The 16,170-nt window shown below is 30.6% G+C and overlaps 1 protein-coding gene across 2 annotated transcripts in view; it reads right to left on the reverse strand.

The window, feature by feature from the left end:
- LOC129983819 (uncharacterized) overlaps positions 1-16,170 on the reverse strand; it is a 312,959-nt gene that overhangs the window by 97,297 nt on the left and 199,492 nt on the right. The window contains exon 1 of one of the 2 annotated variants that reach the window (XM_056093466.1): positions 10,971-11,050. The exons of the other annotated variant lie outside the window; for it this stretch is intronic. The gene's annotated coding sequence lies outside the window, so the exon portion shown is untranslated. Of the gene's footprint in view, positions 1-10,970; positions 11,051-16,170 lie in introns of those variants that run through there. 2 annotated transcript variants of the gene reach the window in all.

Below are 16,170 nucleotides of genomic sequence, written 5' to 3' on the forward strand. Positions count from 1 at the left end.
CTAAATCATCAAATCTGCATGTTACCAACTTTTAAAAATGTACTTTCACTTTAAAAAAATGCATAGTTGAAACACCATTTGTTATTTTTTTATTAGTTTTTTACAGTTTCCAACAGTCCTCCGACTCCCTCTATTTTTCGATTTTCACCAACTAAACGTTGTTTGGGACCCCATGTTGTATAGTGATTCTTTATCCTCTTGATGCTTACTATAACCCCTCTGAATTTGTCGGTCGAATTCGGCAACATCCTGTATATATATATATTTCCGGAAAAAAAAAAGAGTTGACTTTTTAGCGTAGTTACTTGCCTACTTTTTTAGTTTTTGCCTACTTAACACTTCCTTTCCAAGACCATTTTCACAAATGAATTATAGACCGTCTCATTTAAGTCTTTTATTATACTGCCATTAAAGAATTAAGCAAGAAATAAGAAACTTTTAAAATCTGTAACATATAATAACATTATTACTGAAATAAACTCAAAACTTTTAAAATTATAATCAACTTTAAACGGTCAGGCGCAATAATCTTATTAGAAAATTCATTTGCTGCTAAAATAAAGATTAAACATAGATTCAACTTTTTCTCACTTAAAAAAATTAATTTTGCATACATAAACATAAATTAACGCATTATTTTGAGCGCTTTCATCGCATTCAATAAAGTTTTGCAATGCGTGATATTTCGCTAATGTGATTCATACGTTTTTGAACTGTTTTTTTTTCCTTTGATAACACGTTTGCTGATTAGGAAGTGAAAGTTCAGAACGTTTTTCAGTGATAACAAATTACGTGTGTTATCATCACCTTATTGCTGTTTAATATCAATCGCTACGTATCAGTTCGTTACAGCTGATAAGATGTTGAGATTCTGAATTTAGAAAAGAAGAAAGAACTTAAATAAATAAAAAAAAATTTTAGAAGCAATACATCAAAAGGAGAAGCAGGTTCTATAAATATAGTCCTTTTTACTATTTCATCGTCAAAAGTTTGAGGAATACATTAAAAAATTCAAAATCTAAAAAATGTTACGTATTATTTTTCAAATTAGGTGGTATATCCGATATTACGTGTGATGAATTTCTCTTGATGTTTTTTTAATAATGAAAAATTAAATAATAATATAATTCTGACAAAACTTCATTTAAACTTTTTTATATTTCAATATCTGAAGGCAAAATTTAAAGTATTTATAACATAAACTAAATAAAACGAAAATTAAATGATGACTTTTCAGATCGAAAGTTTATAAGCTATGCTAGCGAAAACTTCTTATGTGAGAAGGTAAAAATTTAATATTAGCAGGCAGCACCACTTAATATCTGAGAATTTTATTAATTAAAAATGAAAAAAGATCTTTTACATCTACGAATTTTTTCGAAGAACGAATTCTCAAACGAATTTTCAAGGAGAGGGGGACCACAGAATTTTTTCATAAATTATTAACAATTTTTAAAGAAGAATAAAAACTTAGTTAAACATCGACGGTGGCAAGTTAAATGTGTGTTTACAAGACAGCCAATTTTTTAGAAATAAGACAAAATAAGTTTTATTTAAATACCTTTCTTCCATATTTCAGCTTCTTTAACCCTTTCAAGGGCCGTGGGAAGTATGCTTCCCACCAAATTTATCAATCTTTGTATGAATTTATGTAGGTTGGAATAAGTTCTGACAATTTTTTTTAGAAAGACAGAAGCTTAAATGCTTCAGTTCTTTATCTCACACAAAATGATGTGTCTTGATTTATTACTTAATTATTAATTAACCAAATTAATTAATTAATCAAATTAAATTTATCTAATAAGCTAAATGAATCCCTTTTCTTATTCTAATTTCAAGCCTAAAAATATTTTAACATAATATGACTAGAAAAAAATGGCCCTTTAAAGGGTTAAAATCAATTAACTTGCGGACCACCATGTTTTTTGTAGACGCAAAACTGCGCATGCGCAAATAATAATAATAATAATAATATATATATATATATAATTTTTTCTAATAGCTAAAAATTAACTAAATATTTAATTATCGCAAAATCTTCTTCATACTTTACAGTATTTTTAAACAAGATTTGAAGAAGATATATTCAGTTGTTTGAATTTCTATTGGTAACAGGAAAGTTGCAGAAAATACTTGGTTAAGGTGGATAGGCACATCATTTATTACAGTAAATAAACGTATTCCATCTATTGATTTGCTTCTTTGACCATCATGAAATCATTCTTTACTTGCAGTTAAAACCATGAATCTTAAAAGAAATTAAATAGCTCTGTGAGAATGATAAAATAACTATTGATATTAAATATTGGTTTTATGGCATAGATCTCTTCATTTTGCATACTCGTGCTTTCGGCAGTTAAACGATCAATATTTTTGACACTCATAGTCTAGGGATAGGTGGAAAAATATGCTCTGTGGAATACAACGATGGGAGGGATTTAACGAAATTATGTTTGGTGATTCTAGAAAACACTGAAAAGAAATAGGAGGAGTTGTGCCTCCAAAATGTTCTCTCATACTCTCTAATTAAGGTGTTACCTTCCCTCACTCCGAATAAAAATTTGGACCTTGGGTAAGGCTGTGAATACTTAACATGACATTGTCGAACAATAACTAGAAAATAAACTTTGGCGTGAATTTAACATTTCCATTAAATCCCTCGTGCTATCCTTGCCAAGCATTATTGGGTTGCAGCACCTCTTTTTCCCCCTCGAGCAGAGAGCGCCTCCTTGTGGCATTTTACAGAAAACAAACCGTTAAACGAGAGACCTGCATCCTGAGGTCGACTTTTTCTCTATGCGCAACCCCTGCGCTAACGCCGAATGCTTTCGGTTGGAAACGGTGGAATCCCTCCACCATACTGTTTTCTTTAACCTAATTGTCTATGTGTGTTTGTAAATTTTGTAACGTAGCTGTGTTTGTGGAAATTAAAATAAGTGTATATAAAACCGAGCAGTTCATTAGAAAATCACCACACACTCACTATAGGGTAAATAATACTTGGTATACAGTTAGTACTACCAGAAAATCAAATTTGTGTTTTAGACATGTTTATTTTTCCAATTAACTAAAGCCAAATATGACACAAACGACAACTGAAGTCATAAAATCACTTACCACATTTGATGCATATTTAAATCATTGCCTTTTTGAATTATCGCGTTTATATCCTTGTGAATATACAGATCAATAGAAAATAAATTCCTAGACAGATCGGGTTCAAAATTTGACAGGTATCTACACTTTAGATGCTAAGTCTGTGTACCAAATTTTATTTTTACAACTATCAAGATCATTGTTACTCGAACAGACAATATTTTTTCTGAATAGATATCGCTCAAAATTTAATAAGATTAGGACAAATTTGGTGTAAAAACCATATAACAAATTTCAACTGTCTAACTCAAAGTATTTATCTTTGTCACAGATAGGCTGACGGACGGACAGATAGGCAGACATAATGGCAAAAATGTGTTTTTTGAACTCGGAGAAGTCTGAAATGTGGAAATTCGTCAAATTTTCGAGGTGGGATATTTTGATTATTACAATACTTTTTCTATGCAAGAAAGAAAAAAGTGATTCAGATGTCAAAAAAGTTCATAATACTTAGGAACTGCTACTCCGGATAGACCCAAAGTTATGATTTCTAGAAGAAGTCCAAAGAAATTGGCTTGTCTTTCCAATCAAGGGGCATTCATTTATGGCTATTGACAGATATTCGGATATAAGATATAAATTCAGAAAATAGAAAAAAGTACCCATTTCTTGTGATACAGATAGTAGTGTTCTCATAGATTTTACCTTTTGGTGCACTATACCGTCAGTAAGGTTGTTAGCAAGGTTCTCATAGATTTTACCTTTTGGTGTATTATACCTTCAGTGAGATTGTTAGCAAGGTTCTCATAAATTTTACCTTTTGGTGCATTATACCTTCAGTGAGGTTGTTAGGAGGGTTCTCATAGATTTTACCTTTTGGTGCACTATACCTTCAGTAAGGTTGTTAGCAGGGTTCTCATAGATTTTACCATTTGGTGCATTATACCTTTAGTAAGGGTGTTAGCAGGGTTCTCATAGATTTTACCTTTTGGTGCACTATACCTTCAGTAAGGTTGTTAGTAAGGTTCTCATAGATTTTACATTTTGGTGCATTATACTTTTAGCAAGGTTGTTAGCAAGATTCTCATAGCTCTTACCTCTTAGTAGCACTATACTGTTCGCGAGATTGTTAGCAGGATTCTCATCAATTTTACCTCTTAGTGGGTAAGTACAAAAAAGTCTGACTTGGCACATTTTTTTTTACTTAAGAATCTGAAAAAGACCTTTGCCATCGCTCAATACAATGAATACTTGTGCCAGGTTTTCACAATAACTGCCCATTTAAGTAAAATGCAATGCCAACATTAATTACATCGCATTCATTCCGTTTCATGCTGATAAAACACTAAAACCTTCCAAAACCAACACATATCAATAAAAAATTACCATTAGTTAGTTAATGGATAGCCTTAATAAAACTTTCATTTACACCCGGATGATGGAACACAATTTTGGAACAATATTACTTGCTAGTATGTGTGTTCCTCGGCAAGCCCTTAATTAATCTTACTTTTCATTTTAACAGTTTCAGTGTACCTTTATTATGTTTCTACGTCGCATTCATTTTTACTTGTAAACAGACCTTTAAGTCACGACTGGGCTTTTAATTAAAATAATTAAAAAAACGAGGATAGTTTTATTTATTCAAATATGTGCATTAGCAGATAATTTTTAAAAAAAATAAGATTAAATTTTGATTCCTTTAGAATAGTAAAAAATGAGCTCTATCTCCAGTAAGATTTGTATTTTGCGACTTTCCCTTTTTTTGCAGTTAGTATTCAAATGCAGTGGCGTATGAAAATACACAAGAGTAGTTTATGCTTATCTAAAAATAATTTGTAAACAATATTCACTTTTAGATTCAAATATCCAATTTGTTTACTACCTCCAAATAAAGTAAAGAGCAAATACAAATTTGAGAAAACCCCGTTTAGACATCTTAACATATGTAAGTGTAGTTACCAAGTTTATAAATTTAAAAAAATATAAAAGGCTACTAAGGATGTCATATTCTATTTTGTTTTCACTTTTCTCAAAAAAAGTTCATCCATTAAAGACCAATTTCATCAAAAAGTGCCATTAACTTATGCAAGTAAGGAGAAATTTCAAAATCAAGAAAATAATGAAAGCAAAGGAAAATGCAATAAAAATTTATAAAAGACGGTTAATTTTATTCAGCAATATTTTAAGATTTGGATTCCGGTCTTAAAAGTAACGATAAATTAAAATTTTTATTTTAATAAAAGCCGCATGAAGTTAGTTTCGTATTTTCCAAATATTTTTGATATAAATAAATAACTAGCCGTTTTCGATTACCAGTTATCCGCCAACCTCTTAATAGTTTTAATTTAGTCATGTTAATCAACTTTGATGAACTATATCTTATGAAAACAAAAGAAAGTACCAATTTAAATTGAAAAATATACGTGGAAAATATTTGCATTAATTAGGAATGTTTGAAAATTGGGGAATAAAATCAAAGAATCTAAAGCATACGGCTAAACCTTGAAAATCGGATCAAGTTAAGTTTTATTTTACGATAATCCTCGACACTTTAGAATGGTAAAGGAAGGGGAGGCAGTCATTAGCGACCATTTAGACGTATTTAAGGCTCAAGAGCTTTGAGATGAAATGCAATTTTTTTTTTTGAAATTCGCATTGCAGTTAAGACTAGGGGAGTCTTAAAATTCTGTATCATACATGTATATATGTGAAGAAGTGTTATTCAAGTATCTTTCACGGTAGGCAAGCGATCACTCATGATAGATCTAGAAATGATACCCGCATATCGTACGGATTGTTTGCTTTCTTTACCTTTCTTATTATCGAAAGGTTATGAGTTTTGATATAAAACAAAAATGGCGAAATCGGGTCATTGCTTGATTGGGGAAACTGATTTTTGGTCTTCCTCGTTATTTTAATTGATAGTTGGATTTATAATTTTGCGCAAAGAAAAATGTCAGATGAGAAGATTAAAATTGGGTGCCCACCATGTATAGATTTGGTTTGGTTATATTAACGTCCCGTTTGAAGCAACACTAGGGCTATTTTGGGATGGACCTCGTCATTTTGAACCACGGTCAGATGACGAAGACGACACCTGAGCTGGCACCCCCCTCTCCACACCACACCAGCGGGAGGACATTTGGTCATGACGGATTTAACGTGCAACAAACCCCCTTACACGACGGTTCTTCGGTGGAACTGGGTCACGAACCTGAAACCCTCCGGTTCCGAAGCCGAGACCTTACCACCAGGCCACCGCGGCCCCTGCCCACCATGTATAAAATAACAACAGTTTCAAGCTCAGCTAGCACGGTTTGTGAATTTTAAACCGAGAGTGATGAAAATGGGTTATTTAAATAAAACAAAGCATTTTAAAACACTGCAATATCAAAACTTTGTCGCAGTCAAAATTGTTGGCATGTTCGATACATACCACCTGAGAATATCGTCCATTTATTATTTGGCCTATTACCAAACTATCACATAAAAAAACCTCTCTGTATAGTAGAAGGAAAAGGTAGTTTCCTTTACATTTTAATTACTATCTAGCAAAATAAATTGTTGATGTTAGAAACAGTCAGAATTAGGGCTTGAAAATCAGTTTTCAGCCCTTAATTTATAAGATATTGTAGTTCTCCAAAAGCTTTAAATACAACAATTGTTCGTCTTAATGAGGCGCTCATTCAGATAATTGAATTTATTTTTGTATCTACAATATTAAGAAAGTTTTAGCGAAATGAAATTTCAATCCCCCCACCATTCCCACCCCTCTTAGCTAGATGGGCCGTTTGCGAACTCGACCGAGATTTTTACATTTCTAACAACATATTCCAAGCCAGTTAAAATCCAAACAAAATCACTTTAGCTATTTTCTTTACAAGATAACACGGGAATTGCGTTATAAGGATATTACATATAATTTTTGAACGAAGGGTGGTTTTGGGTTCTAGGGACCATCATGATTGGTGAAGAAATTTTCCCGAAGTCCTACCATGAGAACCCTTGCAATAAGTAGTCTTATTACAGGAATCTACCTAAAACACACTTTAAAAGAGTGATAATGGGCCCCTTTGAAAAATGGCAATAAATAGCAAGAACTCATAAATCAGCTACTTCAGCTTATGAATTCAGGATGGACTTTTCTTGCGACGTTTCAATGTTACGGATCGATTTACCAGAACTTGAATAACAGTTGATAGCCTGGTTTCGTTCAGTCGAGATTACTTACTGGTATTAAAGCGAATTTAAGACACCTTAGAAATCGATCAAAGTGATTAAAATGGTCAGCGGGAGTAGTATCCCCCAAGCTTACTCACACACTCCCTAACAGAGGTGTTATCCAGCACCTTCCCGCATAAAAATTGAGTATCTGGAGTTAAGCTGTGAACATCATAAATGCGAAGGTTTTTATTTTCAGACTACCGGATATGAGCGTTTTGGTCTTCGTAGTATAGCGGTGGGGTGGTGGGGGGATCCGAATATACAATTTGATGTATGTTTGTCGATCAACAGAAAAACTTAAATTTAGAGAATTAAAATTTTATTAATAAGATCACATACCAAATTTTATTAACCGAAGTCAGTACATTTTTGAATTATTGCGTTTATATGAATGTGCAAGTACAAACCGACAGACAGTCAACCCTCTACAGATTTGTCTAAAATTTGATACAAGATCATTTACATTTGGACAGATAGACAATCTTCTACTGAATGGATCTCGTACAAAATTGATAGAAATCTGCGAAACTGGTATAAAGAGCACAAACCAAATTTCATTAGTGTAGCTCAAAGCGTTTTTAAGTATTCGTGCCGACAGATAGATGGACAGCCAGAATACAATTCCAAAAATGTGTTTTTCGAACTACAGGAAGGTTTAAAACGTGGCGATTCGTCGAGGTCGAATTTTTTAATGATAATATTTTCTATGTATAAAAAAAATAAGAAAACCGAAATTTTCTATATTAATCATGACTTCTAGAGTTTTTATTACAGCCAATGCGATCGAACGAGCCTATTATAAAAGTACACAATACTACTCAACCAAGTAATGATATTTAGCAAGTATTATATACTATTTACCTATTTTGAATGCCCAAATTTTATGCACAGCAGATTGCTACGGAAAGAGATACTTCAAAAGCTAACAATTTTTTAAAAGCATTTAATTTAAGCCAATAAAATTGTAAAACGAAACGAAAATAAAGATGGTCCCAAGCCGATCCGAATCGTCTGCGAGTTGTAAATCTTTTCTCATTATTATAAGTTATGGTGAGAAGAAGAAATCATTCGGAAATAAAAATGTAAGAAACATAATGAATAAAATAAGATTTTAGAGATAATTTCTTAAATTAACACAAGTAATAGTATTAACACAGTTTTATGAGCCAAAGGATGGATTAACTGCACACTGTTGGTAAATAGTCTATACATATCAAAAGATTTTATACCATAACGAGTATTTTATTTATTAAAGCATTTATATAATATCAAAAATATTTATACTATAAGCATAAGTCCGTTATGAAATATTAAATCTGTTGATATAAAAGCATGGACTGCAGTTCTTACTGTGAAATTATGGAGAGAATTGCAAAACTAATACGATTTTAAAATCAATTTAAATTTAATTGTTGATAAAGATCAAGTTGCAAAGAAAACAAGAAAAAAAAACACCTGCAGATACCCCCCCCCCTTTTCTTAATTTGGTAGGTCCCCCCCCCCTCCAGTTGAATAAAATACAGCTAAAGTCACAGGACCTGAAACTAACACCATCATTCACATGGTAACAGTCATCCACGATGGGATTCTATCGACACTTTCTCAACCCTTTCGCAAATGGGTCAAGGGCCCCCGAGCCCATTCCGATAATTGTTATGGCGGGTGTTCCCACACGAAACACCTGCAGGGGTTACGGGGGTTGAAGAATCCTCTTTTCTTCATCGACACAATGGCGTAACACCAGACGCACCACACCTACCCACAGTCACGAAGACGTTTGGGGAGTTTCGAGGGAGGCTCTTTCAGAAAGGTGGCCCCCTTTTCACTTTCGAACGAAGGCGAGGTTTAAACGAAATCCTGTCCTCCATAAGGTCTTTAAAAACGGATTTGTGTTTTGCAAATCCAACTATTCTTTCTTAACAATAAATAACAACATAATATATAGTATTTTACCTGTGACATAGAATAAATATATTACCAAACGATATTTTTTTGTTTTGTTATTATAGTTGAACTGAGTTGATTTGAAAGTTCTTAATTCAAATCGACCGGTTTTTTTCCCACCATGGTCCCTTGAATTTTCTATTAAGGTAATTATAAAATGTGAATTAAAATTTGTATTCATTTTGGTTAATTCGGAATTAAAACCTAATTGTTCGTCCCTTCTCTAGTTTTGATTTTTTCTTTGTTCGTTATATCTGCCCACACTTTGATTATAGTATCTATTATTTTAGATGGTGTTTTAAAAATGAAAATTTCTCGTTCGTTAAAATAAAAAAAAAAAAAATGAACAATTTAAATGTGATTTGTAATGCTTATTTCGACATTTTATTTGCATTATTATTCGATATGTTGTAATGTTCACTGCAATCAGTAGTTTATTAAACGAAATAAATTATTTTTTCTATTTAAAGCTTTAAAAAAATCTGTTTTCTCATATTATAATCATTTTAAATCCAACTTTTCTCACTTTAAATTTTTGAATAAATCAAGCTTTTATTGTGGTTTTATTAATTTCAAAATTACTACGTTCGATAGTATTGCCCCAAAATTGATATTTATATAGTAAATGATAATTTTCTGAAAAATCTTATACACTTCGCGTATACATGTCGAGTTTGCTGATTTAAAAATTTCAGTTAGATATGTATGATGGTAAATATAAAATAACCAATTTAAAATAAATAAAATTCGACATGACAGAATATATTCTTTTTTTTAAGCCAATAATTCTCAAGCTTCCTTCAATTAGTTTACGTCTGCTTGCTAAATTGAAGTAGAATTAATTCTGAGTCAACCGTTGAATTCTACAGTTACTGTATTTGTTGTATTATCGAATACTTTCTCATAATTCAAAATTTTAGAACAACAAAATTTATGTTCAGCCAATGTCTAGTTTAAGAATTACTAACACTCTATTTTAAATAATACAAACTGAAAAATGCATTAAAAAACAAGCAAATGGCATGTTTAAAGTTGTGTTAAATTAAAAATAAATTTAGAAAATGGAGTTAAAATTTGGTGAAAAATTCACACATAAATCAGAAATCACAGAATTCAGAATTTGGTGGTACGATAAATATAAAATAGCTAAAAATTCTACTTAAGGCCACTGCATTTTTAAGAAGAAATGTTACTATAGCCGAATTTAAAGTATCATTAAGACGACTATAAAACAATGAAATGATAAACTCGATACAACAGAAATCCTTGGTTAATTCATTACGGTATATGTTTTTTGCCCAATTATTTTTTTTAATTTAATTTTCTTCTTTCATAGCAGTATGATTAAATTTTTAAACATGACAATCATAACGTCGTAATTATTTATTATTTTCATGGTTTTATAAAGCAAACCAATATATCAGAGGAGTAAAGTTTTCAAAATACAATCTCTGAATCTTCTCACATTAAAAGCCTCTGAAAGTAAACAGAAGTTTATAAATTACGTCGGAATTCAGTGCAACACTCATAAAAGCGCGAAATGAGTCATAAGAATTTCTACTACACGTCATAACTCGTCCGCTCTAACACAAAAATAAAACGACTAATTACTTTTAAGGGCCTGTTAACACACAACACTTCAAACAACGACATATTTCCGTGTTCCAAATCAGTCGCAAACGAAAGAAAGAACCTGGACTTACTAAAAGAGTACGGCAATTGAAGAAAGTAATCCACGACAGCAACACATCTACGGATAAGAAACTTTCAGCTCGAACACGAATCACAGTGCGAAATACTGAGGCAAGAGTTGCAGAACCGAAAGTGAGAATGAACAAAAAAGCTCAGGAATGACAAATCAGAAACGCGCGCAGCACGTGGCTGATTGGCAAACAGCCAAGCAACCAGTAACGCCTTCGCTGGAGATATTCGACAGCAGAAAACATTTAACGGCAGAACTTCAGAAAACAATTTTATGGGAAGACGTGTTTAAATCGGTATTTGTATAAAACTCTACGTAGAACTTCAACGAGCTTTTCTTTAAAAATAGATATTGATATCGTTCGTAACATAAAAACGAACTCTAGACGTTTTATGCTTATTTTCTCACATCAATCATAAGCTTCTTTCTTCTTTACTTTTCCACTACAACAGTTTTGATTGAAAGGTAGGATTTCAGTTTTAAATATTAAAATAAACTGAACTATTTTCCTGGGTACATGAGCGTATTGTTGATGTATTCTCACAAGAATGTTCTTAATCTGCCATTTATCGCAAAAATTATTTCTGTTAAATCAGTTAAATACCATGAATTATTAAATAAAAGTATGATAAAGTTAATTCATTAATTCTAATGAAAACGGCAGCTATTTCATTATCTACTATCTTTCATCAATAAAGTTGTTACAGAACAAAACAGATAAGGTGGGGAAAGCTTTAGTTTTTAATTAAAAAAAATTTTAATACAAAATTTCATTGATATGAAAAATTAAAAAAGAATACAATAAATTTTAAAAATTAGGCAGCTTCTTAAAAAAAAAAAAAATCAGAATACTGCCATTGTACTTAATCAACTTCAATTGCTACTGAATATTTAGGAAGATATCTGTGGAAATTGATACAGTCTATACACAAAATGAAATCTCAGTCAAAGCGGCATGACTAAATAAGAATTGAAAACACCATCTGATAAATAAATAAAATTTGTCATAATTGAGGACGTCAATCCAGTAGTTTACATGCTAACTATGCATAGGAGCAATCGCAATTAGTATTTGAATCGACCAATAAATAAATGAGTAATTTTGCTTAAGAATGTGCATAAAATTTTATTAAAATCATACTTTATTTTCAATATAATATAGTAAATAATCAATAAATAATTCTTAAAAATAAATAATTAAATATTTGCATTTAAAGACATTATTTAAAGAGAACGCTAACACAATTGTGTTTGCCACTAATCAAATGAAATCTTTTTGAAATATTTAAATGAAAAGAATCTTAAGAAACTAATTCATAAGTATTTTTTAATTGATTAGAAGAAACAATTTTATGAACTTAGACACTGACTCTGACATCTCTTCAGAAGCAAACATTTTCATTTTTAATACTTTTACAATCAAAATATAATCACATAATAATTTTTTGCCTCTCTGATATTCTTTTGACTCTATATATTACCATTGACATCTCGTATAATTTCTGATAATTTCCTTTTGTTTTATGAAAAATACTGTTTGGCAATAAAAAATAACCTAGGCTGAATCTTTACAAATCCTTTCACGTCAGATGAAATGAAATTATAACAACTGTCGAAAACGCATAATTGTAAAATTATTATTATAACTACTCATTATATTATTTGAAATTATTTCAAACAGTACTTCTGAAACAACATGAAGACTAAAATAATTCATAGTTGAAAATAAGACTCATAAAAGGGACACTTCGAAAATTTGTTCTAATATACATAAAACAATTAAACTGAGGAACACATGCATGTACCCACATTAACAAAGAACAATTGCTAACCCTTATGCAGTTGAATTTTTAAAAACGATTTTGGCTTACAGCTGTTCGAAAAAATACATCTGCTCGATGTCATTATTTAGGTTTCAAATTATTCATATTTTATCTGTTTTATAACAGACTAAGGATAACAAGGAATAAAATTCAACACATTTCAGCACATAATTTTTTTTTCTATTCTTAAAGCTACATAAAATTTTGAAAATCATTCAGCAGTGAATCTTTTTAAGTTTCAACGCTTCAGAAAAAGATACGTTAAACTGATGATTCCCAGTAAAACATCGCCATTTTTTTTTATATTCAAAAGAATTTTCAAGAAATCGATAGCATGGAAATATAATTCAGACTTTTATCATTTCTTCCGCTCATGATAAACAATGTGTCAAGTCAGAAGCGAGAGTCGTATCTTTCAGCAACAGTTCTTGCTTTAAATCAATAGCTAGAATTTTTAAGCTTCTACAGAAAAAGAAATCTCGGAACACTGGATATGGTTCGTTTCGAAAACAAAATTGGAATTATTCGAGATGTCACGTGACAGAAGAAAAAATACAGCCAGAACAGTAAAAAGGAAGAACAGCAGTAAATATTCCTTAAGCCTTTTTACTAATGGTTTAAAAAGTACTTTTAAAAATCCTTTTCTTCAGATTTCAACAAGCAGAATGAATTGAAAAAGTAGCTCTAGCTGGAAGTAGAGAAAGATCTGAAAGAAAGGTCATTCCGGGTATCGATTTTCAATTTAATTCGGGTTTAATGCAAAACAGTACCATTATAGGAATGTTTGCACTATTGTTCGAAATTCTACCGAAAGTTGAGTTGGGGGAAGATTCAGATTGGAAAAGAAATGCGTATTGATAAACGTCGGGTATAAAAGTAATCCATTATGATATTTGGTTAGGAAAGAAGGGGAGGGCATTGAGTTCGAATAATCGGATAAAGCTACCGTTCTGTGCTTTTACACTGGTGTCTAAATTTGAAAGAGAATTTAGATGCCAAAATAGTAGTTATCTTTACCATGTTTCATTATTCTTTTTTTTATTTTTATTTAAACATTATGTAAGTTATATATTTTTCAAATTGCATATTAAAAATACTTTAAATTTGAATTTTCAGATTTTTACATTCAATTTTATTTATGAATATAAGATCAATTTTGAATCAATCACTAATTAAATAATTAGCTAGCAGATCAAAAATGCTTGCATTGTATACTTGATAAATACAGATTTAAAAGTTCAGCAAACTATATCTGACTATATAATTCAAAAATAATTGCAACTATTTTGAATGCACCCAATATTTCTCAATTGGCATCTATTGGTTACAAAATTATACGAGCAAAATATTATTGCTATATTACCTTTACTTAATTTCTTTTTGAGTTATAATATTACTAATAATCTCTGGCGAAAAGATACTTTAACTATATTATTGATTGTCCTGATTGTTGCATTATGCATAGGGAACGCAATTACTTAAAATTTTACTTTGTTATTTGGTAAGACTATGCAAAACTACAAGTTACAGTATGAGTATATTTTAACAAAAGTATTTATTACGAAATAAAAGCAGAAACCCTATATCGGAATTAATGTTTAAAAAAAAACTTTTTTTTAACTTGGTAAAACCAAGCCAGTGAATAATTCGATCGAATAATAAAATTAATTTGAATTTCAGCATAATAAAAACATTATTAAACAATTTGTACCTTATTATGTTGTTTTTTTTTTGGATTAAACAAAAATTATTAGTTTGAAATACAGCAGATTCTTTTTACTCCGATACATATGGGACCGGGCATCTGACAAATTACAGAGTATCCGGATTATAAAGAATCTTATAGACATTGCTTTAAAATATAATTACACATTTTTCTGTGTATTTTCTATCAATATGTTACGGAGAAAAAAATATTATGAGTAGGAACACATTTAAGAGAAAAACCATATATTGAAAGATATATTCAAGTTTTAACAAGGAAAACATTGCTTATCATTAAAAGCCAAATTACAACAAATGCTTCGGATTATTGGAATGTTAGAGTAACAAGTCCGAATTAAAGAGAACCTAACGTAAAACTTGATATATCTGGCATTATTCAAGATTAAAACCCTTTCATGTATAATAATTTGTGTAAAACAATATACAAAATTCTTTTCATCTAAAACCCGTTTTAAAATTAAAATATTAAATGAACCAGGCGACTTTCTAAAATCCTCAGAAGGTGATTCTTTTTTTGCATAAGTTATTAATATTTGTGACATAATAACTTGCAAATTTTGTTCACAATACTGAAGTTAAGAAAGGAACATTTCGAGACATTTAATGAAATAATTAATTTTTTATTAAAAATACATGGAAATAAACCAAATCAATAGTTGTCCCTAATTATTAATCGTCTGTTTTACTTTTAGAATTCTATTAATGAGTTTTGGCAACGGTTTTATATACGTATTTTTGCTCTTCATTGCTAAAAAATATTTCATTTGCTCGGGATAGCTTTATTTTCCAAGCATTCATTTGAATTTGAGCAGTGGACTTAAGTTTTCTTTACTTTCTTCTTCCCAATACTTAAAAATAAATGGAGAAGGGGGAAAAAAAAGAAGGAAAAAAAAATGAAATCTATGATCGCAAACTTCAAGTTATCATGTGAGAACATTATTACTTTTTAAGTCATTATTTGTCTTAATTAATTTAAGTCGTTAACCAGTTTAAACCGGTTTGAAACAATCAAGAGAAATTTGAAACAATATTTCTCTATCCCCCCCCCCCCGTCTCTCTCATATATTATATAAATATTTTAAACTTTCATTTTCAATTTTTCTAGCTGGCAAAAATAGTTTAGAGCTCGTCCGATTTTGAGATGAAATAACACATGCGGCTATATCTCGATTCCATATTTGCCATTTTGAACATGATTGGCTGTCCTGGTCATGTGATTCATTGACGTTTATTTATTGCAACGGAAAGATTATTTTGAATATATTTTCGATTAATTTTGAAGATGATTGCTGTTTGGATTGAAAATAATTTGAATGTACTTTCGATTATTTATAAGTATAAAAGAAATGTGAATGTATATGATTTTAAAATGTGTTATTATTGTGTTCATATTAATATTTCATTGATGTATAAATACAGTAACAAAAGGCCTTAATAATGCAATATTTTCAGTTATTTATAAATGCAATTATAGTGGGCCTGGAATCGAAGGATATAGCAGCCTGTTTTTAGGATTATTCCGTCGGCCTGTCAACGCTCGTGAAAAGGCCACACATTTTTGGCGCTATCATAGTGAAAAGTAATTTGCGGTTACTGGCGCAGATCTACCTTTTGGCGATAATATTGGGTTGGCGAAAATGGTCAACAGGATAA

The sequence above is a fragment of the Argiope bruennichi genome, chromosome 9 (genome assembly GCF_947563725.1).
Source record: "Argiope bruennichi chromosome 9, qqArgBrue1.1, whole genome shotgun sequence".
Lineage (NCBI taxonomy): Eukaryota > Metazoa > Arthropoda > Arachnida > Araneae > Araneidae > Argiope > Argiope bruennichi.